General features: G+C 40.3%; 1 long non-coding RNA gene across 1 annotated transcript in view; it reads left to right on the top strand.

Annotated features, from left to right (window-relative positions):
* LOC122558033 overlaps positions 1-9,159 on the top strand; it is a 12,414-nt gene extending 3,255 nt beyond the window's left edge. Inside the window, exons 2-3 of the long non-coding RNA XR_006314010.1 lie at positions 5,880-6,060; positions 8,349-9,159. This is a non-coding gene — a long non-coding RNA (uncharacterized LOC122558033). The remainder of the gene's footprint in view (positions 1-5,879; positions 6,061-8,348) is intronic.
* Positions 9,160-20,219: the final 11,060 nt, after the last annotated feature.

Below are 20,219 nucleotides of genomic sequence, written 5' to 3'. Positions count from 1 at the left end.
TATCACCCTCCTTCCACCTATCGCATTTCCAACGCCCCTCCCCCAAGTCCCTCCTCCCTACCTTTTATCTTAGCCTGCTTGGCACACTTTCCTCATTCCTGAAGAAGGGCTCATGCCCGAAACATCGATTCTCCTGCTCCTTGGATGCTGCCTGACCTGCTGCGCATTTCCAGCAACACATTTTCAGTACTTATTCAAAGAACTCAAGCAAATTAGTCAAGTATGATTTACTCTTCGTAAGTCCATGCAATCTTACTTTCAAAATGTTCTGTTGTTACTTCCTTTATCATGGATTGTAACAATTTGCCGCTGACATATGTTAAACTAACTGATTTATAATTTCCTACTTTCTGCTTCCCATCCTTTCTGAATAAAGATATTTTATTAGCATTTTTTAAATGATTAGAACCTTTCTGGCATTCAGGGAATATTGGAAAATTATCCACAGTGGATCCACTATCTCTGCAATCACTTCCTTTAAGACCTTCACCTTTTAATGCTGCTGGTGAGCATCATTCATTCTCATTAACCTTTTCTTCAGCTTTGAAACGTTAAGTCAGCTTTGACTTGAATGTGAAGTTGGAAAAATGAAGTGGGGACTTCAAATTAGCCTGTGCCATCAACTTGCTGCTGTTCATCCCACAGGAAATGGATAGGTGTACATTATGCACAATCCTTTAACAATCTAGTGTCCTGCATGCTCTCAATTGGAAGTGTACACATGCATACCCAACTCTGTTTTAGTGTGTTATGTGATGACATGATGCCTATAATAAATGGACTCTACACAACATAATCAAATTCACAAGGGATCCGTTTTATCTGAATCTACAAATCTGCTGTTAGCTTATGGAGAATAAGAATTTGCTTTCCCAAAAGCATTCTACAGCAATTTAATCTTTCTCAATGCATGTTCTTCAGGCAAAACCTTACAAATGGCAATGACATTGAAGTATCAGGTAATCAGTTTCGCCAATGTGAATACCCTTTTGCTTCCAGGATAGCTCCCTCCTTTTCTTCAGGGATTTTTTGTTTTCATGTCCACCTGAGACACCAGGCAGACAGAACCTCATTTAACCTGCAGAGAAATGCTTGGGATTTCAGCGAGAGGTATACGTCCCAATGGAAGACTCTGCATGCTTCATGTTAGGTGAGGTGAAATCCTCCAGCTGCAGCTTTCTCATAAGCTTTTAACTTAAAATAGTCTTAAGTATTGTGATGAGTTTCTCATATTTGTTGGGTATAACTGATGAACATACCCAATAAAGGGGAAGAAGTACAAAACTTAGTTAGCCAGAAATAAAATTTCTTCATATTTTAGTTTTATTACATTTTCAATCAAATATGATGGAAAGCTTAACACGAATGAACTAGACAGGACAATGCATTCTATTTAAGTTTTGCAAAGGTTAAAGGAATTGCAAACCTAATGAACAATAAAATTAATAGAAATTTGACAGTTTCAGGTTACAGTTGCAATTCTAAGCCTTATATACAGTCTGATACAGCCTAGATTAGATTACTAATCTAATCTAGGCTGTATCAGATGATAAACATATGTTAGAGTCTAGATGATAAACATATGTTAGAGTCATAGAGTCATAGAGATTTACAGCATGTAAACAGACCATTCGGTCCAACTTGTCTATGCCAACTAGAAATCTTAACCTAATCTAGTCCCATTTGCCAGCACCCAGCCCATATCCCTCCAAACTCTTCCTATTCATACACCCATACAGATGCCTCTTAAATGTTGCAATCGTACCAGCCTCCACCACTTTCTCTGGCAGCTCATTCCATATGTGCATCACCCTCTGCATGAAAATGTTGCCCCTTAGGTCTCTTTTATATCTTTCCCCTCTCACCTTAAACCTATGCCCTATAGTTTTGGACTCCCCCACTCCAGGGAAAAGACTTTGTCTATTTATCCTATCCATGTCCCTCATGATTTTATGAACTTCTATAAGGTCACCCCTCAGCCTCCGATGGTCCAGGGAAAACATCCCTAGCTGTTCAGCCTCTCCCTATAGCTCAAATCCTCCAACCTTGGCAACATCCTTGTAAATCTTTTCTGAGCCCTTCCAAGTTTCGCAACATCTTTGCGATAGGAAGGAGACCAGAATTGCACGCAATATTCCAACAGTGGCCTACCCTATGTTCTGTACAGTCGTAACATGACCTCCAAATGCCTATACTCAATGCACTGACCAATAAAGGCAAGCATACCAAATGCCTTCTTCACTATCCTATCTACCTGCTGCTCTACTTTCAAGGAGCTATGAACCTGCACTCCAAGGTCTCTTTGTTCAGCAACACCCCCCAGGTCCCTACCATTAAGTGTATAAGTCCTGTCCTGATTTGCCTTTCCAAAATGCAGCACCTCACATTTATCTAAATTAAACTCCATCGGCCACTCCTCAGCCAATTAAGCCATCTTCTAAAAGACAGAGTGCTGGAGAAACACAGCAGGTATAGCAGCATCTGTGGAGATAATCTTTCAAGCCCTGTGACTCTTCATCAGAAGCAAAGATAGCTGATGAAGGGTGGAATTTATGCTGGTGACATATTTTGGAGTGGGATGTGCAAGTATACATGAAGATTGTTCCAAGAGAGTGAGAGTGAAGAAAGGGATCGACAAGCAAAGAGATTACTGATGATAAGCCGAAAGAGAGAGAAGAGTTTTCTCTCAGTTTATCATCAGTTTATCATTGCCTATCCCTTTTCTCTCTCTCTTTCTGTCTCTCTCTCCCCTTCTCTCTCTCCCTCTGGAAATTGTCTTCAAGTACTCTACTCTCCACCAACATTGCCTCCCTTTGTCCCATCATCAGCATAAATTTCACCCCACCCCAACTATATTCAGTTCTGCTGAAGCATCGTAAGACTGAAAATATAAAATTGGCTTTCTCTCTATAATGGCTGCCAGAGCTGCTGTGTTTCTCCAACACTTTCTGTTTTTTCTTCATATTTGCAGCATCCACAGATTTTTGTGTTTGTTCACCTCACATTGAACCTGGGGGCGAAGATCATTTCATGAAGTGGGGTAGTGCAGCTGATGACTTAACCAACAGAGCAGCGGAATGTCAATTTGTCAATCCTTGTGATAACTGACTGTTGCTGAGACAGTAGATATCTGTACCAGCTTGTCACTGAGAGAGAGGATGCTGCAGAATAATTTAAAAGCATATATTTTTCGATGTATTTAGTCAACGTGCTCAGGCATATTCTGACACATGTATGGAGCAAGTGGTACTTGTACCCCCAGTTCTTCTGGTTCAGAGGAAGAGACATTACCCCTGTACCACAAGAGCTCTGGTCTAATCTTTTACATTTTACATTCTGGAAGGAGTTTTGAAATCAATCACCATCTTGTAGTTATATCTTTGGATCCATTTAACTTAAGAACAGATTGTTTTTTACCCTTTCAGGGGAAGTGGGCATTGCTGTTTTCTTTTTATTCTTTGATGGGAAGTGAATGTTCGTAACTAACTACTAACTATAGAATATTGTGCAATTGTTCACAAATATTGCCACTTCTGATCTTATGTTGGAAGGAAGGTCATTAATTAAGCAACTGAAGATGGTTCAGGCAACTGTGCCCTGATAAATTGATGTCCTGAAACTGAGTTAACTGACCTCCAATCCCAAATATATCCCTTTAAACTTGGTACAACCTTAACTTATAGAGCAATTTCCCTCAATGCATACTTACTCCAGTCTTTCTTGAGCTCCTTAATGATCTTTTAGTCAAGTGTTGCCTTTCTGTCAAAGATCATGACTCTCACCTTGTCTCTTGATTTTAGTTGTTTCATTCAAGTGCAGACCGAGGCAATGAGTCTCGAGCAGAGTGGCCCTGGCAGAGCCCAACATGAGTAACAGTGAGCATGTCATGACTGTGTGAGAGACTTTTACATCACCGTCATTGACACCTTCCATCACTTTTCTGATGATTGAGAGCTTGGTGCAGTACCAACTGGCTGGGGTAGATTTTTCCTGTGTTTGTGAACAGGACATGCCTGGACAATTTTCACATTACCAGTTAGATCACCTTGTTGAAATTATATATTTCTAGGGTGTGGCACAAGTCTTCTGAGTAATTGCTAAGTTGTTGCCAGTGCTCATCGCATTGACATTATCAGCTGGAAGCAGCCAAAGATCCTGCTATATCAGGCATCAGAGGACATGATGCACATTTTGAGATCACCCAGTCATCAATCCAGATGAATTTCCAAGTTTCTGCTCTGATGTAGCTGGAGCAGATAGATGATCCACTGTCCCATCCAGTCTTGGAATTTTTTAAACATTTGTGACTGGGGGAAGAAAATCTGTGGATTCATATCCTACTGGACTATCTATTTCCTTCCCAAACAGGAATATCCTGCTGTTTTTTAAAGTAATACAATGCAACTTTTACACTGAAGATGATCATTTATATATTATATTAGTATCATTTATCTTGTGCACCATTGCCAGTACAACTTTCTTAATTCATATGAAACATCATAACCAGCTCTGAAGAATAATTTATAGAAATCTGTGTCAGTGAGCAGCCATGAGAAAAATCTTCCCAAAGCTTGTCCCTGGCAAATTATTTCACTGTCAGTATTCCCCAATGTGTCAGTGTGTTCTGTCAGTATTTTGTGACTAAAATAAAATGTTTGAGTAAGTGCTGAGCAAAGCAAGAAAAGAACTGTATGTAACAAGTGTCAATGTGGAAATATTGACTGAGATGTTTTCAAAGGTCATGTGCGTGCAACAATCTCTAAGTTTCTAACTGATTGGATCATTGCAGTTTTGCCAGTAGCTGTCGTGCGTCAGATGGTTGATGTTCATGCTTCTTAGTGAAGGTGAAGTCATTGTGCATGATTTAAAACTGTTATCCTTTCATTCAGAAGCAAGGTTGCAATTATCATCATTAAAATGTAGAAGCTTCTAAATCCATACTTGCAAGAAAAGAATTGAGGGATGTAAATTAAAGGTAACAATGTCAATCTGATTATGCTTGATTTTGGACTAGAATCTTGTGGAAACAAAGCAGACTCAGGCTAACAATAGTGAACTGGCAAAACCCCTGGAGTACCTCTTTGCCAGGAAGGCCCATGTCAATCAAGCACTTGGGGGGGTGGGGGAGGGGGGGTGGGTTGCCCCAAGGTGAAAGTGCTATCAACCAAGAGTGCAATTGAATGACAGCGCCTCTGGGGAGAAGGTGGCTGCTATTGGTACTGCACTCATCCGAGGCCTGGCATTGTTACTGGATTCCTAGTGACAAATGGGTGATGTCAGGGGGATTTTGTGGTGGAAGACCAATGGATTCACTCTCAATTGTACCCTACGTCCTTCACTATTTGAGGTGTTTTGATCAACCACCAAGGGCATTTTGAAGAAAAGACAACCACCCCCCCCACCCAAATTTCCTTTAGATATTTGTTTGTTTCATCATGTTGGCCACAAAGCCAACACCCACATTCCTATTCCACCATTATGTTAAGGTCAGCACTGATGCGATTTAGACACTAATTGGGGAAAGCCACAAAAATGATTGTATGCCTTACTCCCATGGACTTAATCAGGATGAAGCCTATATTTCCACCCAAAAACCTCATTATTATTAAATGCCCTCCCCGCCAACAAACATGCCACAATGTACAGCATAAGGAACCAGCCTTTATGTGAGAATGTGATAGCACATCTTCTTACTGTTTTCCCACACAATACAATAATTTTTTATCATTAGCATTTAGGTTTTAAGGAACAGTCAAATAGGATAAAGACAGAAGAACTAAAATCCATTTCCTTCTGTTGATTTAAATGGAATAAAAATTAAAACAGTTTGGGGCGTGTAATTCTTACCATCCTTTTCTTTTGCTTTGTGTTTTGTCCAGGAAATGCTAAATGTGCAGCTTGTGAAAGAAAATTCAGCTTGTAAGTTCCTGTTTTAACCAAATCATTTGAAGGGGACATTCAGCTCATTCATCATCCATAAGGAAAGAGTTTAGTATTTTCAATGAAATAGGAATATTGATTTTTCTTTGCTTGCAAGTGTAAAAGCTGTCCAAAGTCAAGGTAAATGTGTCTTGTACTTTTACTTAATGAACACAGAGGGATTTTTACACATCTCAAATATAGTTGTGCACTCAACACTAACCAAGAGTTATGTCCAATTCCTTGTTTCATGGCTAAGCTAAACACCTTAAATGTCTCTCTTTGAAGGTTGGAGTGGAAGGAGTACCAGCCAGCCTTCACTCAGCTCAGCTCTTTGATTTTCCGATGGTGCTTTATATCATAGGTACTGAAAGCAAAACAAAATAGATATTGTCAACTCATTATTCTGCCATGACAGAAATATAGGAGTAAAACATACCATCTCCCTTGTTCACAATACGACCAAACCACGATAAACCTTTCATTGCATACTAATCAATAGCCCCTGTAGCTATTTGTGTGAACAAAAGGACTCAGAAAGTTAATAGGCAGCAGTGTGGGATTTCTCTAGAAAACTCAGCCCTACTTGTTACTGCTAGAAACTTAAATGCCTTCCAAAGCCTCGATCATCCTATGATAGAATATTGCAACCTGCAAAGAAAATCCCTTTTCTCTTCCTGGATATGACATAGCCTAAAGCCACTAGTTTGAGACGAATGGCAGACTTCCTGCTGGAGTCTATTATGCTATAGTCTCTTGTGTAATACTTGCAGAAATATAGTTTAACTGTAATATGCCATAAACATCACTGAAACCTTCATAATGCTAAGGGAAGCCATTTTTCCATCACGTTGCTGAGTCTCACAATTCGTCTACACAAGTGTCTCATAATGGCACCTCGTTCAATGCTTCAAGTATCTACCCTGTTTACCAATAATATCTCATGGATGAATTGAACCGAAGGGTCTGTTGCCCTGCCGTACGACTATGACTCAAATAGATTAGATATTCTCCCCTCTTTCTGTCAGAGACACTTTCACGTTGGTGACATTTTATATTAAATCCCTAACCAGGGAAAACAGTATTTCCCAATTTACATTGTTAAAATTGTCCACAGTTAAAAATAAGCAGCTTTATTTTTTTTTCCTTAGCTTTCTCTGTTCCAAACTAAAATCATCCAATTGCCTTAACTCTCTTTTCATAATTACCAAACAACTCTTTAGCCAAACTTCCATGTCCCAGCATAATTGCATGTCCTACTTAAACTTCAACGTTATGTCTTAATATTAATGGAAGATCAATGTTTGTTTTCATTGAAATGATTTTGATAAAGTGTAACCATATCGGATTATGTTCGTAATGTGAACAAAATCTGCTGCAGAACCAAAATTGTTGGGACCTTTGCAAAATCTATGAGAAATGGACTTGCTGACTGATGCTCAATTACATCATCAGGATAGATGTTGTGAAACATCTACTCAGAATACCTATGCCTCAATACTCCCTTTAATCATGACAGCTGATAAAAAAAAGTCTTGAATCCAAATAAATGATGCAACAACCACTTCTTGTGATGTTAAGATGATCATTTTCTAACTATGTATTTTCAAATTGAATAGTGCTGCATTCATTCTTCTAACTGAAACAAAAAATGGAAAAATAACTTTATTGAACATTTATTCACAAACTGTGGATATAAGTTTTTCTATTAGATTAGATTCCCTATGGTGTGGAAACAGGCCTTCCGGCCCAACCAGTCCACACTGACCCTCCGAAGAGTAACCCCCCCAGACCCATTTCCCCTCTGACTAATGCACCTAACACTGTGGGTTATTTAGCATGGTCAATTCACCTGACTTGCACATCTTTGGACTGTGGGAGGAAACCGGAGCACCCGGAGGAAACCCACGCAGACACGGGGAGAATGTGCAAATTCCACACAGACTGTTGCCCGAGGCTGGAATCGAAGTGCTCACTACTACTAAAATATTCATTCCTAATATGGTTTCCCGCACTCAATCTAGAGAAAATCTTCGTTTTATTTCTGAGATAGATTAGAATAATCTTTTCTGGCTCCATGTGCTCCAATGCTATTTAAACTAACATTGGAGTAATTAGTTTTCATTTTATTCTGTGCATGTGTTCATTATCAATAAATCAACAACTAAACCAGGGTGAAAGTATTTCACAGTGCATTGAGAAACACAATGCCAGATGCATGATAAATCCCATCAAAAATTAGATTGCAAACTACAAGACTATACTGCATACTAATCGAAAGTAGTACCTATCAAACATGGTACAGAAGAGAAGAATTAATTCAGTGAGTACAAAACAGGCACACTATACATAGTTCTTATGGTTATCTGGCACTTTAGTGTTATGTACCATTTTACAGCCTAAAATATATTGCTGCCATTTTTCCACAGAATTACATTGTTGGAACACAGAAGTGAATTTTTACAGCTTGGACTAAAAGCCTTCTTGACAGCATTCGTTCAGAGGTTTCAAACCCAAAAACTTGCTTTAACAGGATGGTTGTGTGACAGTGATCACCAAGTCGGACCATCAGCTTCAGACTGAACTCCAGAGAAATTTATTCCTGGTGGACAACTATTCATACTGTATCAGCTAAAAGCATTAAATCAAATGTTAACCTTGATATCAAATGAGAACTGTTTCCCCAGCCCTATGAACACATATATAATATATATATAATCTAAATTTATAGCACAGAAGGAGGGCTTTTGGCCCATCGTTTGCATGATAATTGAAATGTGAAAATCTGCTGACTTTACAGTTTTGTGAACTGTTGCCCTGTTTCCAGTTAAGACATGTCCTTTATGTACAATTTCAGGAAAACTGTGACATAAAGGAATAGCCTCCTTGGCTTATTCTTCAGTTCAGAAAAGTATGTAATTTAAAAAAAAGCTTTTCCTCTTCTCATAACGTTCAAATGATTTAATCATGATTTAATCAAAAAACACAGTGGAAGTCTTCCTTCTATAGGACCATTATTTACAGACATTTGGTCTTTGGTAAGATATATTTGGGTGGAAATGTTTTTGATGGCAGTAACATAATAGAACTATCAAAAGGTATTAGTTTGCAATTCACAATGAATAATCGGTGCGGAGATTTGTGCTCAGATTTTATAACAGGAGATATCGTGATTTAAGAAATGTACTAAGACCTGAACAAAGTTGGCAGAATGCCAATGTAGAAAATACATCATTTGAGACTGGATACTGCTTTGTTCTTTTTTTAATCCATAGCTGCATGAGAAATTATTTGGAATACATATTACAACTTCCTAATTTCTGTAGTATAGTCATGCATAATTCTTTACTCCATTTTAAATTCAGTAGGGATCGTGGTATTTGTAGAAAGCATCTCCATGTCTGAAGTAGCTCTTATTCCTGTAGATGGCAGTATAACATGTATTTTCAACCTGAGCAAGATAAGCATTTCCAATGTTGAAGGTGTCATGTGGTGACACATTAGCAGATATTTCATGCAGATCGCATATCACCTTGTAATCACGGAAACCGGGTATGCACAAATTGCTGAAAAGATATTATTTTTGATTTGTCATTGCTTACTCAGTACCCAAATTTTAATTTTCAAATTTAGGTTTTGGCAAGATGCAAAACAAAAATTGAGGCGTATTTCACAATAATGTGAATGCAATAATACTGAAAATTGCATTTTGCATCTTGCATTGCATTTATTAAGGATTCTACATTAATGTCTCAATTTTTTTTCCAAATGTTTACCCATAGAGGTTACTTTGGCCAAGAATTGATAACAAGAATCCAGAGAAAGTATATTCCTGTCAGGGTGAAAGGGAAGGCTGGCAGGTACAGGGAATGCTGGGTGACTAAAGAAATTGAGGGTTTGGTTAAGAAAAAGAAGGAAGCAAATGTCAGGTACAGACAGGAAAAATAGAGTGAATTCTTAGAAGAGTATAAAGGCAGTAGGAGTATACTTAAGAGGGAAATCAGGAGGGCAAAATGGGAACATGAGATAGCTTTGGCAAATAGAATTAAGGAGAATCCAAAGAGTTTTTACAAATATATTAAGGACAAAAGGGTAACTAGGGCCCCTCAAAGATCAGCAAGTCAGCCTTTGTGTGGAGCCACAGAAAATGGGGGAGATACTAAATGAACATTTTGCATCAGTATTTACTATGGAAAAGGATATGGAAGATATAGACTGTAGGGAAATAGATGGTGTCATCTTGCAAAATGTCCAGATTACAGAGGAGGAAGTGCTGGATGTCTTGAAACGGTTAAAAGTGGATAACTCCCCAGGACCTGATCAGGTGTATCCGAGAACTCTGTTGGAAGCTAGAGAAGTGATTGCTGGGCCTCTTGCTGAGATATTTATAACATCGATAGTCACAGGTGAGGCGCCGGAAGACTAGAAGTTGGCAAACGTGGTGCCACTGTTTAAGAAGGGTGGTAAAGACAAGCCAGGGAACTATAGACCGGTGAGCCTGACCTCGGTGGTGGGCAAATTGTTGGAGGGAATCCTGAGGGACAGGATGTACATGTATTTGGAAAGGCAAGGACTGATTAGGGATAGTCAACACGGCTTTGGGTGTGGGAAATCATCTCTCACAAACTTGATTGAGTTTTTTGAAGTAGTAACAAAGAAGATGAATGAGGGCAGAGTGGTAGATGTGATCTATATGGACTTCAGTAAGGCATTTGACAAGGTTCCCTACGGGAGACTGATTAGCAAGGATAGATCTCATGGAATACAGGGAGAACTAGCCATTTGGATACAGAACTAGCTCAAAGGTAGAAGACAGAGGATGGTGGTGGAGGGTTGTGTTTCAAACTGGAGGCCTGTGACCAGTGGAATGCCAGAAGGATCGGTGCTGGGACCTCTACCTTTTGTCATTTACATAAATAATTTGGAAGCGAGCATAAGAGGTACAATTAGTAAGTCTACATATGACACAAAATTGGAGGTGTAGTGGACAGGGAAGAGGGTTACCTCAGATTACGACAGGATCTGGACCAGATAGGCCAATGGGCTGAGGAGTGGCAGATGGAGTTTAATTCAGATAAATGCGAGGTGCTGCATTTTGGGAAAGCAAATCTTAACAGGACTTATAGACTTAATGGTAAGGACCTAGGGAGTGTTGCTGAACAAAGAGACCTTGGAGTGCAGGTTCATAGCTCCTTGAAAGTGGAATCGCAGGTAGATAGGATAGTGAAGAAGGCATTTGGTATGCTTTCCTTTATTGGTCAGAGTATTGAGTACAGAAGTTGGGAGGTCATGTTGCGGCTGTACAAAACATTGGTTAAGGCCACTTTTGGAATATTGCGTGCAATTCTGGTCTCCTTCCTATCGGAAAGATGTTGTGAAACATGAAAGGGTTCAGAAAAGATTTACAAGGATGTTGCCAGGGTTGGAGGAATGAGCTACAGGGAGAGGCTGAACAGGCTGGGGCTGTTTTCGCTGGAGCGTAGGAGGCTGAGGGATGATCTTATAGAAGTTTACAATATTATGAGGGACATGGATAGGATAAATAGACAAAGTCTTTTCCCTGGGGTCGGGGAGTCCAGAACTAGAGGGCATAGATTTAGAGTGAGAGGGGAAAGATATAAAAGAGACCTAAGGGGCAACCTTTTCATGCAGAGGGTGGTACGCTTATGGAATGAGCTGCCAGAGGATGTGGTGGAGACTGGTACAATTGCAACATTTAAGAGGCATTTGGATGGATATACGAATAGGAAGGGTTTGGAGGGATATGGGTTGGGTGCTGGCAGATGGGACTAGATTGGGTTGGGATATCTGGTCGGCATGGACGGGTTGGACCGAAGGGTCTGTTTCCATGCTGTACAGCTCTATGACTCTATAATTGGAAGGTGAATTTAGCCTGTGCAGCCTGAGCATGTGCAGTCTGCCAGACTTCCCACAATCTATCAAGATTGTTTGGTCAGTTGTAGAATGGAAATTTATTGTTTATTTACAAACTTGTTCGTTTCGGTGTTTTATCTCCAAATAATTTTATAAAACTGACGGTGGAATCTCCTAGCGGCCTGAGTGATATGGGTTACGGTGAGATGTGTGGCAGAGTCAGATGAGAAGTGCTGCCAAGGCAACCTTGATGATGAGATCATCTCACGGCATCCTGTACACTCTTCTCAAGCAGTACGGCTAAATTCTCACAAAGCAGCATTGAGTTCGCCATTGACATTCGTTTTTGCTTGTTAAATGTCTTGCCAAACCCCCATGTGAGCTGGCCATTGTGAAAACTCGATGTGGAAGCTAAAGCAGGTTCGTGGTGGGGTCAAATTTAGGCTTTAACCAAAAGACCTCCAGGCTTGTCACCTGCTGCCAAAATGGCGGGCACATTCCATGGGAACCAGCGACCCACACCCCATATTCATGGACATTGACATTTGGCATGTGTCAGCCTCTGGAAACCTCCCTGGCACATCTCTGATCAACTTACAGGGTGCTTCTGCACATCGGCGCTACAGCGGCAACTAACACTGTAATGCTGCAGCAAGGACACAGACCCAGCTCAGGAGCTGCATCTCCAGACTCTTCATTCATTCACTCTGAGCCGAGCTGGATGCAAACAGCACACTTGCCTTGCTTTATTTTGCCTTGACTAACCTTTACGTTTTGCTCCCTCACCAAGAGATACCAGGCTTATATTACTGCTATCCTTTGCCATGCCATTCAATGTACAGCCAAAGCCAGGAATCATGTTGTCAGCAGGCCTCAGTCAAGTCAAGGGGGAATAGTCTTTGATCAGAAAATCAAAGGCAGCCTCCAATACCAGTCCAGGCCCTGCTCAGGACTAGCCAAAAAAAAAGTCTAAGATCCAGTCTTATGTGCCAAAGAGCAGAAACATTAGATTTGCACATTCCTGAATGCAGGTTGGCTACAGCTGATGACATCATGGTGAACCAGAGGAGAAGAGGCAACCTGAGATGTTAAATCCATTCTAAAGTACTCGATGTCTACTTCAGACCAAAGTAGAATCTTGTAATCAAGCAACACGATTCAATCAGACAGCACAGGGACTAAGGGAATCCATTGAATCATTTCTTACAGAACCATTTAGGCAAGCCAGTTCTTGCAGATATGCAGAATTGAAAGATTAACTTGTCTGTGATTTAGTCAGATGGAATTGGTGACAAAACCTTTTTTGATTTGTTACAGTCAAAAGATCGAACATTTCAACAATTGATTCACTGTGCCCTGCAGGCTAAAGAAAGACCTTAAAATTGGACCATAATCCAGGGAATAAACATGGCTTTGTTTAAATCAACTGAACCAGTTACATAAACCAAAATAAGACCACCCCATTGATTTTAGGGTTATCTGATATAGGAAGTCAATGATTTGTAAGTAATTTTCTCATAGTTTTTGAGTTTGTTAGGAAGCGGGAGTTTAGATGGGATAGATACGATGTGTGATATGATCAATAAGAAAAAGAAAAGTATACAAATGTGACAACACGGCATGTTTCACTCATACTGGAGGACAAACACGCTGTCATAGAGTCACAGAGCCATAGAGATGTACAGCACGGACACAAACATTTTAGTCCAACTCGTCCATGCTGACCAGATATCCTAACCCAGTCTAGTCCCACCTGCCAGCACCTGGCCCACATCCCTCCAAACCCTTCCTATTCATATACCCATCCAGATGCCTTTTAAATGTACCAGCCTCCACCACTTCCTCTGGCAGCTCATTCCATACATGTCACACCTTCTGTTTGAAAACGTTGCCCCTTTGGTCTCTTCTATATCTTTTCCCTCTCACCTTAAACCTATGACCTCTAGTTCTGGACTCCCCACCTCAGGGAAAATATTTTGTTTCGTTATCCTATCCATGTCCCTCATGATTTTGTAAACCTCTATAAGTTCACCCTTCAGCTTCCGACACTCTGGGGAAAACAGCCTTAGATTATTCAACCTCTCTCAATAGCTCAAATCCTCCAACCCTGGCAACATCCTTGTGAATCTTGTCTGAGACCTTTCAAGTTTCACAACAGCTTTCTGATAGGAAGGAGACTAGAATTGCACACAATATTTCAACAGTGGCCTAACCAATGTCCTGTACAGCCACAACATGACCTCCCAACTCCTGTACTCAATACTCTGACCAACAAAGGAAAGCACACCAAATGCCTTCTTCACTATCCTGTTTACCTGCAACTCCACTTTCAAGGAGCTATAAACCTGTATCTCAAGTCTCTTTCTTCAGCAATACTCCTGAGGACCATACCATTAAGCGTATAAGTTCTACTAAGACTTGCTTTCCCAAAATGCAGAACCTCACACTTTCTAAAGTAAACTCCATCTGCCACTTCTCAGCAATTGGCTCATCTGATCAAAATCCTGTTGTAATCTGAGAAAGCCTTCTTCGCTGTTCACTATACCTCCAATTTTGGTGTCATCTGCAAACTTACTAACTGTACCTCTTATGCCCTCATCCAAATCATTTATATAAATGACGAAAAGTAGTGGACCCAGCACCGAACCTTGTGGCACTCCACTGGTCACAGGCCTGGAGTCTGAAAAACAACCCTCCACCACCACCATCTGTTTTCTACCTTTGAGCCAGTTGGCTAGTTCTCCCTGTATTCCGTGTGATCCAACCTTGCTAATCAGTCTTCCATGGGGAACCTTGTTGAACGCCTTACTGAAGTCCATATAGATCACTTCCACCATTGTGCCCTCATCAATCTTCTTTGTTACCTCTTCAAAATACTCAATCAAGTTTGTGAGACATGAGTTCCCATGCACAAAGACATGTTGAGTATCCCTAATCAGTCCATGCCTTTTCAAATACGTGTATATTCTGGCCCTCAGGATTATCTCCAACAACGTGCCCACCACCAACGTCAGGCTCACCAGTCTATAGTTCCCTGGCTTATCCTTACCACCCCTCTTAAACAGTGGCACCATGTTAGCCAACATCCAGTCTTCCGACACTTCACCTGTGACTATCGATGATACAAATATCTCAGTAAGAGGCCCAGCAATCACTTCCTTAGCTTCCCACAGAGTTCTAGGGTACACCTGGTCAGATCCTGGGGGTTTATCCACTTTAATGCATTTCAAGACATCCAGCACCTCCTCCTCTGTGATATGGACACTTTTCAAGATATCACCATCTATTTCCTTACATTCTACATCTTCAATGTCGTTTTCCACACTAAATAATGATGCAAAATACTCATTTACTATCTCCCTCATCTCCTGCAGCTCCATAAAAAGGTTGCCTTGCTGATCTTTGAGGGGCCCTAGTCTCTTCCTAGTTGCTGTTTTGTATTTGTAAAAACCCTTTTGGTTCTCCTTAAGTGTATTTGCCAAAGCTATCTCATGTCCCCTTTTTGCCCTCCTGATTTCTCTCTGAAGTATACTCCTACTGCTTTTATACTCTTCTATATTCACTCGAGCTATCCTGTCTGTACCTGACATATGCTTCCTTCTTTTTCTTAACCAAACCCTCAATTTCTTTAGTCATCTAGAATTCCATACACCTATCAGCCTTTCCTTTCACCCTAACAGAAATATACTTTCTCTGGTCTCTTGTTATCTCCCTTCTGAGGCTTCCCATTTTCTAGCCATCCCTTTACCTACGAACATCTGCGCCCAATCAACTTTTGAAAGTTCTTGCCTAATACCGTCAAAATTGGCCTTCCTCCAATTTAGAACTTCAACTTTTAGATCTAGTCTATCCTTTTCCATCACTATGTTAAAACTAACACCCTGCCCTTAGGAATATGACATAACAGTAGGTGCTCAGCGGCAGATAACAGTTCCAATTATGGTTGCTGGCCCCAAAGTGCTTCCCACTGTCACCTGCCCTGACTTATTTCCCAAGAGTAGGTCATGTTTTGCATCACTTTCATCGTGGAATATGTTGATCTTGTTATCGTGGTGGGAACAGCATCCTGCCCTCTAGCTGAGATATTAGTGAGCTCTTCCCTTGGTGTTTCTCCTCTTCTTCTGGTCTGACTTTCACCTGGTCGATGGGGACTGCTTGATAAAGACTACAATCTAGAAAGCATCCAGTGAGAACTGTAGCCTACAAGGTCTGCTTGATTGGAACTGCTGGCCTAGCACCTACTGTTATGTCATATTTCTAAGGGCAGGGTATCTTCTCTGTGATAAGCAACTGTCTGAGCCCTTTTAGCCAATGGTCACAAGACTGATACTCATGTCGTTAACCTGTTATGAGTCTTCTTTGGAGGGTCAGTGTTCCTTCTAACAACAAACAGTCTTATTTTCAGAAACAACACACTGAGAGTGGGGCACATTTGCCACCAGTAAACAGTTGACTCTAGTTCAATACAAATCAAGGGTGAAATAACTTCACAGAGTCACAGAGGCCCCCTTTATTTACAGATGAATTGTTCTCGACTTCAGTACTGTCTCATTCTGAGTCAGCGATCAGAATGTCAGTATCTCTGACACGCACCTTTATGTCTGAAAACTAGAACTCCTCAACTGCACCAATTAATAGCCCCAATCAGGGAACTCATATTCTCTGAGGTCCATGGCTGATCTCGCTACAATCACTACAGTAGCCCCTGTGTTTCTCATAATTCTTCCCTTTTGATTTCCCATGCAAGAATTTTGGCAAGTTAATTTCAGCTGTAAAAGCAGTTAAATTAAATCTTGTGCTACACAGTAAATACTGGGATAAAAATAAACATCAGTTATTACTGGGCCCCAATACCCAATACCCCACCCACTCAAAAGCTGCAAAAGTGGAACAGGGGCAGCACATCAGTACAGCAGTGGGGCTATGCATTATCACAGATGCATAGCAGAGGGAGTAGTATGTTTCCAATGCAGGAAAACAACACACTTCAAGCAGTTGCACTAGTCAAAAATGCAGAAAAAGGTAGAAAAAAAACCCAGAATGTCTCCAAAAAAGAAGGCAACCCAAAAAGAGAAGCTGCAAACAAAGATAATTAGGTGAAAATAGATTTCTTAATGGAGGTCAAGAAGGAAAACTGAGATCCTGATCAGTCAGTCGAGACGTAAAAGGCAGAATTTAAACTGGATAGTCATGTAACAATCTTGGCAAACTATTCGCAATGGTTCAGTAGAAGTCCAGTCAACAGGAATTAAACTTACAAGGTCCAAGGGACCATGAATTTTCAAGCAAAAGGTCAGATCACTATTGGACTGCCACAGTGGATGGGAAATCAATGAGCCTCTCTGCATTTTAAAGATTTGCAGCATGTTATTAAGCAGAAATGCACATTTGCAAATTGTTGTTCTGGAAATGGCAAGCAAAATCCAACAGACAGATAATGTGACTTAATTCTATTGAGAATTTCTGCAGTTTATCAGGCTACAAGTAATCTCAAGAAAACCTGTAATATGATGTTCTTTTGAGATGCTAAGCCAATATATCCATACACTCCCAGGAGGGCACCACACGCATCACTGGAGCAAGTTAAAAGAAAGGCTTGACAGAATGTTACACAGAGGTGTAATATTACTTGTCACAAAGCCAGCTAGGTGGTGTTCAGTGCTTGTAAGAGTTCCCAAGCCTAATGAGCTCAGGCGATGTGTGTATCTGACACAATTAAATAGAACAGTCCAAGGGGAGTCCATCCCAATTTCTTCACTGGATGCAGCTTGGGAAATCTCACCAATAATGTTATTCTTCACTATGCTAGACACCGTCAGAAGGTGTTGGCAAATATCCTGACATAGTAGCCCAAGGCTGTTAATAATGTTCATCACAAATTCTGGGTGATTCCACTTTATTTGTCTTCCTTCTTGGATATCATCATCTCAAGAGATATTTAAATGTCACACATTCTAGAGATCAGAAAGAGTGTAATTTGTCACATGGATAACAAAAATGGTACTGCAAAACAACGACACCTTTAGACATTGAGACGTTTTAAGAACATAACAGAACAAAGATCGCTTGTTAAATGAAAAGTGAGAAATCACTAGAATGGGAATTTGATCCTTGGAATATATTATCCAACAAAGAGAGATAATGAAAAAGCTTCAGAAAACAAAATCCATAAGAGATTTTTCCATAAGGTGTCAGTGTCAATGCCAACCATAGATTTCTGGTTAACTAGCTGATAGAACATAGATTACAATTAGACAATTTTTAGGGGTGCTTTTGAGAAAAGGTCAGTACTGGTTTTGGAGTGTGAACAAACAATGCTTTTCAGAAGATAAAATAAAAATGATGGTTATAATCCTCAGATGTCCATGGGGGTGGCCTCAGATACATCCCCAACAGGTTTAGAGACGTATTTATTTAGATCCAGGATGGCAGTAGAAGAAAGCCAGACAACATAGCTTCTGGAGAATTAACTGGAATATATCAATATTATTCTACCATAAAGAAAAAAGGCATTAGCAGTAATGTGGGGAAGTCAGCATTTCTCAGGGCATCAAATGGGATTGAAGTTTCAAATTGAGACAGAGCAATGTATCTTACTGATGCCAATTGTATGTGGTACAAAGAGCAGAAAGAGCAGTCTCAAACAACAGGATGCAGCTCCTTGGAAACAAAGCAAAACAATAAGATTTACGTTACTTTGCAGTTGACCTCAGTTTAGTGCATGACAATGCACCCACCTCAACCCCTTCCCTCCACTCCTGCTGCAGGCCTCTACACTGGAGAGTGTAGTCTCCTGCCCAATCCCTCCCAGAGCTGCATCTTCCAACCCCTCCCTATCTCCCAGCCTTTTCCAGACAAAGATTTCCAGATGAGGTTACTTCAGACAATGGTTCACTTTAGGGTGTAGGTTTGCTTGCTAAGTTGTAGGTTTGATATCCAGACGTTTCATTACCTGGCTAGGTAACATCATCAGTGGCGACCTCCAAGTGAAGCAAAGCTGTTGTCTCCTGCTTTCTATTTATATGTTTGTCCTGGATGGGGTTCCTGGGGTTTGTGGTGATGTCATTTCCTGTTCCTTTTCTGAGGGGTTGATAGATAGTATCTAGATCTATGTGTTTGTTTATGGCGTTGTGGTTGGAGTGCCAGGTCGCTAGGAATTCTCTGGCATGTCTTTGCTTAGCCTGTCCCAGGATAGATGTGTTGTCCCAGGCAAAATGGTGGGGTTTTTTTCTTCTGTCTGTAGGGCTACAAGGGAGAGAGGATCGTGTCTTTTTGTGGCTAGCTGGTGTTCGTGTATCCTGGTGGCTAACTTTCTTCCTGTTTATCCTCAGAAAAGGAACAGGAAATGACATCACCACAAACCCCAGGAACCCCATCCAGGACAAACATATAAATAGAAAGCAGGAAACAACAGCTTTGCTTCACTTGGAGGTCGCCACTGATGATGTTACCTAGCCAAGTAATGAAACGTCTGGATATCAAACCTACAGCTCAGCGAGCAAACCTACACCCTAAACCTCAACCTGAGCTACAAACCTTCACAAACCTTGCAATGGTTCACTACTCAGTGAATAGGTATTTCAAGATGTTCAAATCAAAATCTGAAATTAATCATATCACTATTTCTCCCCTTCATCCTTAGGCTAAAGAACAAGCTGAGAGAGTGATGGAAACTATCAACATGCTCATAATTAAGAATATATGTAGCAGAAATGGGAGGATAGGGGGGACTGTCCTCAAACAAGCAGAACAATCAGCTTCTTACTAAAATAAAATAATATAGATGGTGGAGGTCTGAAATAAAAAAAATAAACAAAATATTCTGGAGAAACTCAGCAAGTCTAACAACATTGTAGGAAGAGAATCAGAACTAAAGTTTCTGCTCTGCCAAAAAGCAGTTGCCTGAAGGATAGTTCATCTATATGTTCCCATGTCTTGCTTCATTGTTGTTTCCAGTTTGGATGACCGGCAGGAAACTTTAGCCCCAAATATGAAACATCCAGAAAGCTGTAAATCAAATAGTAGATACAAATCAGATTGACTGGTTTCAGTCATTTTGACAGCAAATTAATTTCAGTGTAGATTAGGTCTTGTTTACGGTTGGTTTCACAAAGCAAGATTCAGCTTGGTTTGGTGGTCAGTGTAGTCAGTGTGGTCAGTGCCTTATCTTTCATTAAAACAATTTTGATCCATGAAAGGTCCCAGATATTAAAAATGTGATCTTAGGAGTCAAAACTTGATAGTCCATTTTACCACTATTGTAACAGTATTTATTAACGTCAATGTTCTGTCAAGAGGCATAATATTTTAAAGAAGTGTTTTTGCAATTTCTATGGCAAATGCTTAATAATTCTAGTTGTGTTTTTAAATGATGGTTAACTAAATTTTAATAACCCTAGGGCAGTGAGAAATACCAGATAAAATCT

Source organism: Chiloscyllium plagiosum, chromosome 16, assembly GCF_004010195.1.
Source record: "Chiloscyllium plagiosum isolate BGI_BamShark_2017 chromosome 16, ASM401019v2, whole genome shotgun sequence".
Taxonomy (NCBI): domain Eukaryota; kingdom Metazoa; phylum Chordata; class Chondrichthyes; order Orectolobiformes; family Hemiscylliidae; genus Chiloscyllium; species Chiloscyllium plagiosum.
The sequence above is the reverse complement of the archived record's forward strand: the minus strand, read 5'-3'. Positions and strand labels throughout refer to the sequence as shown.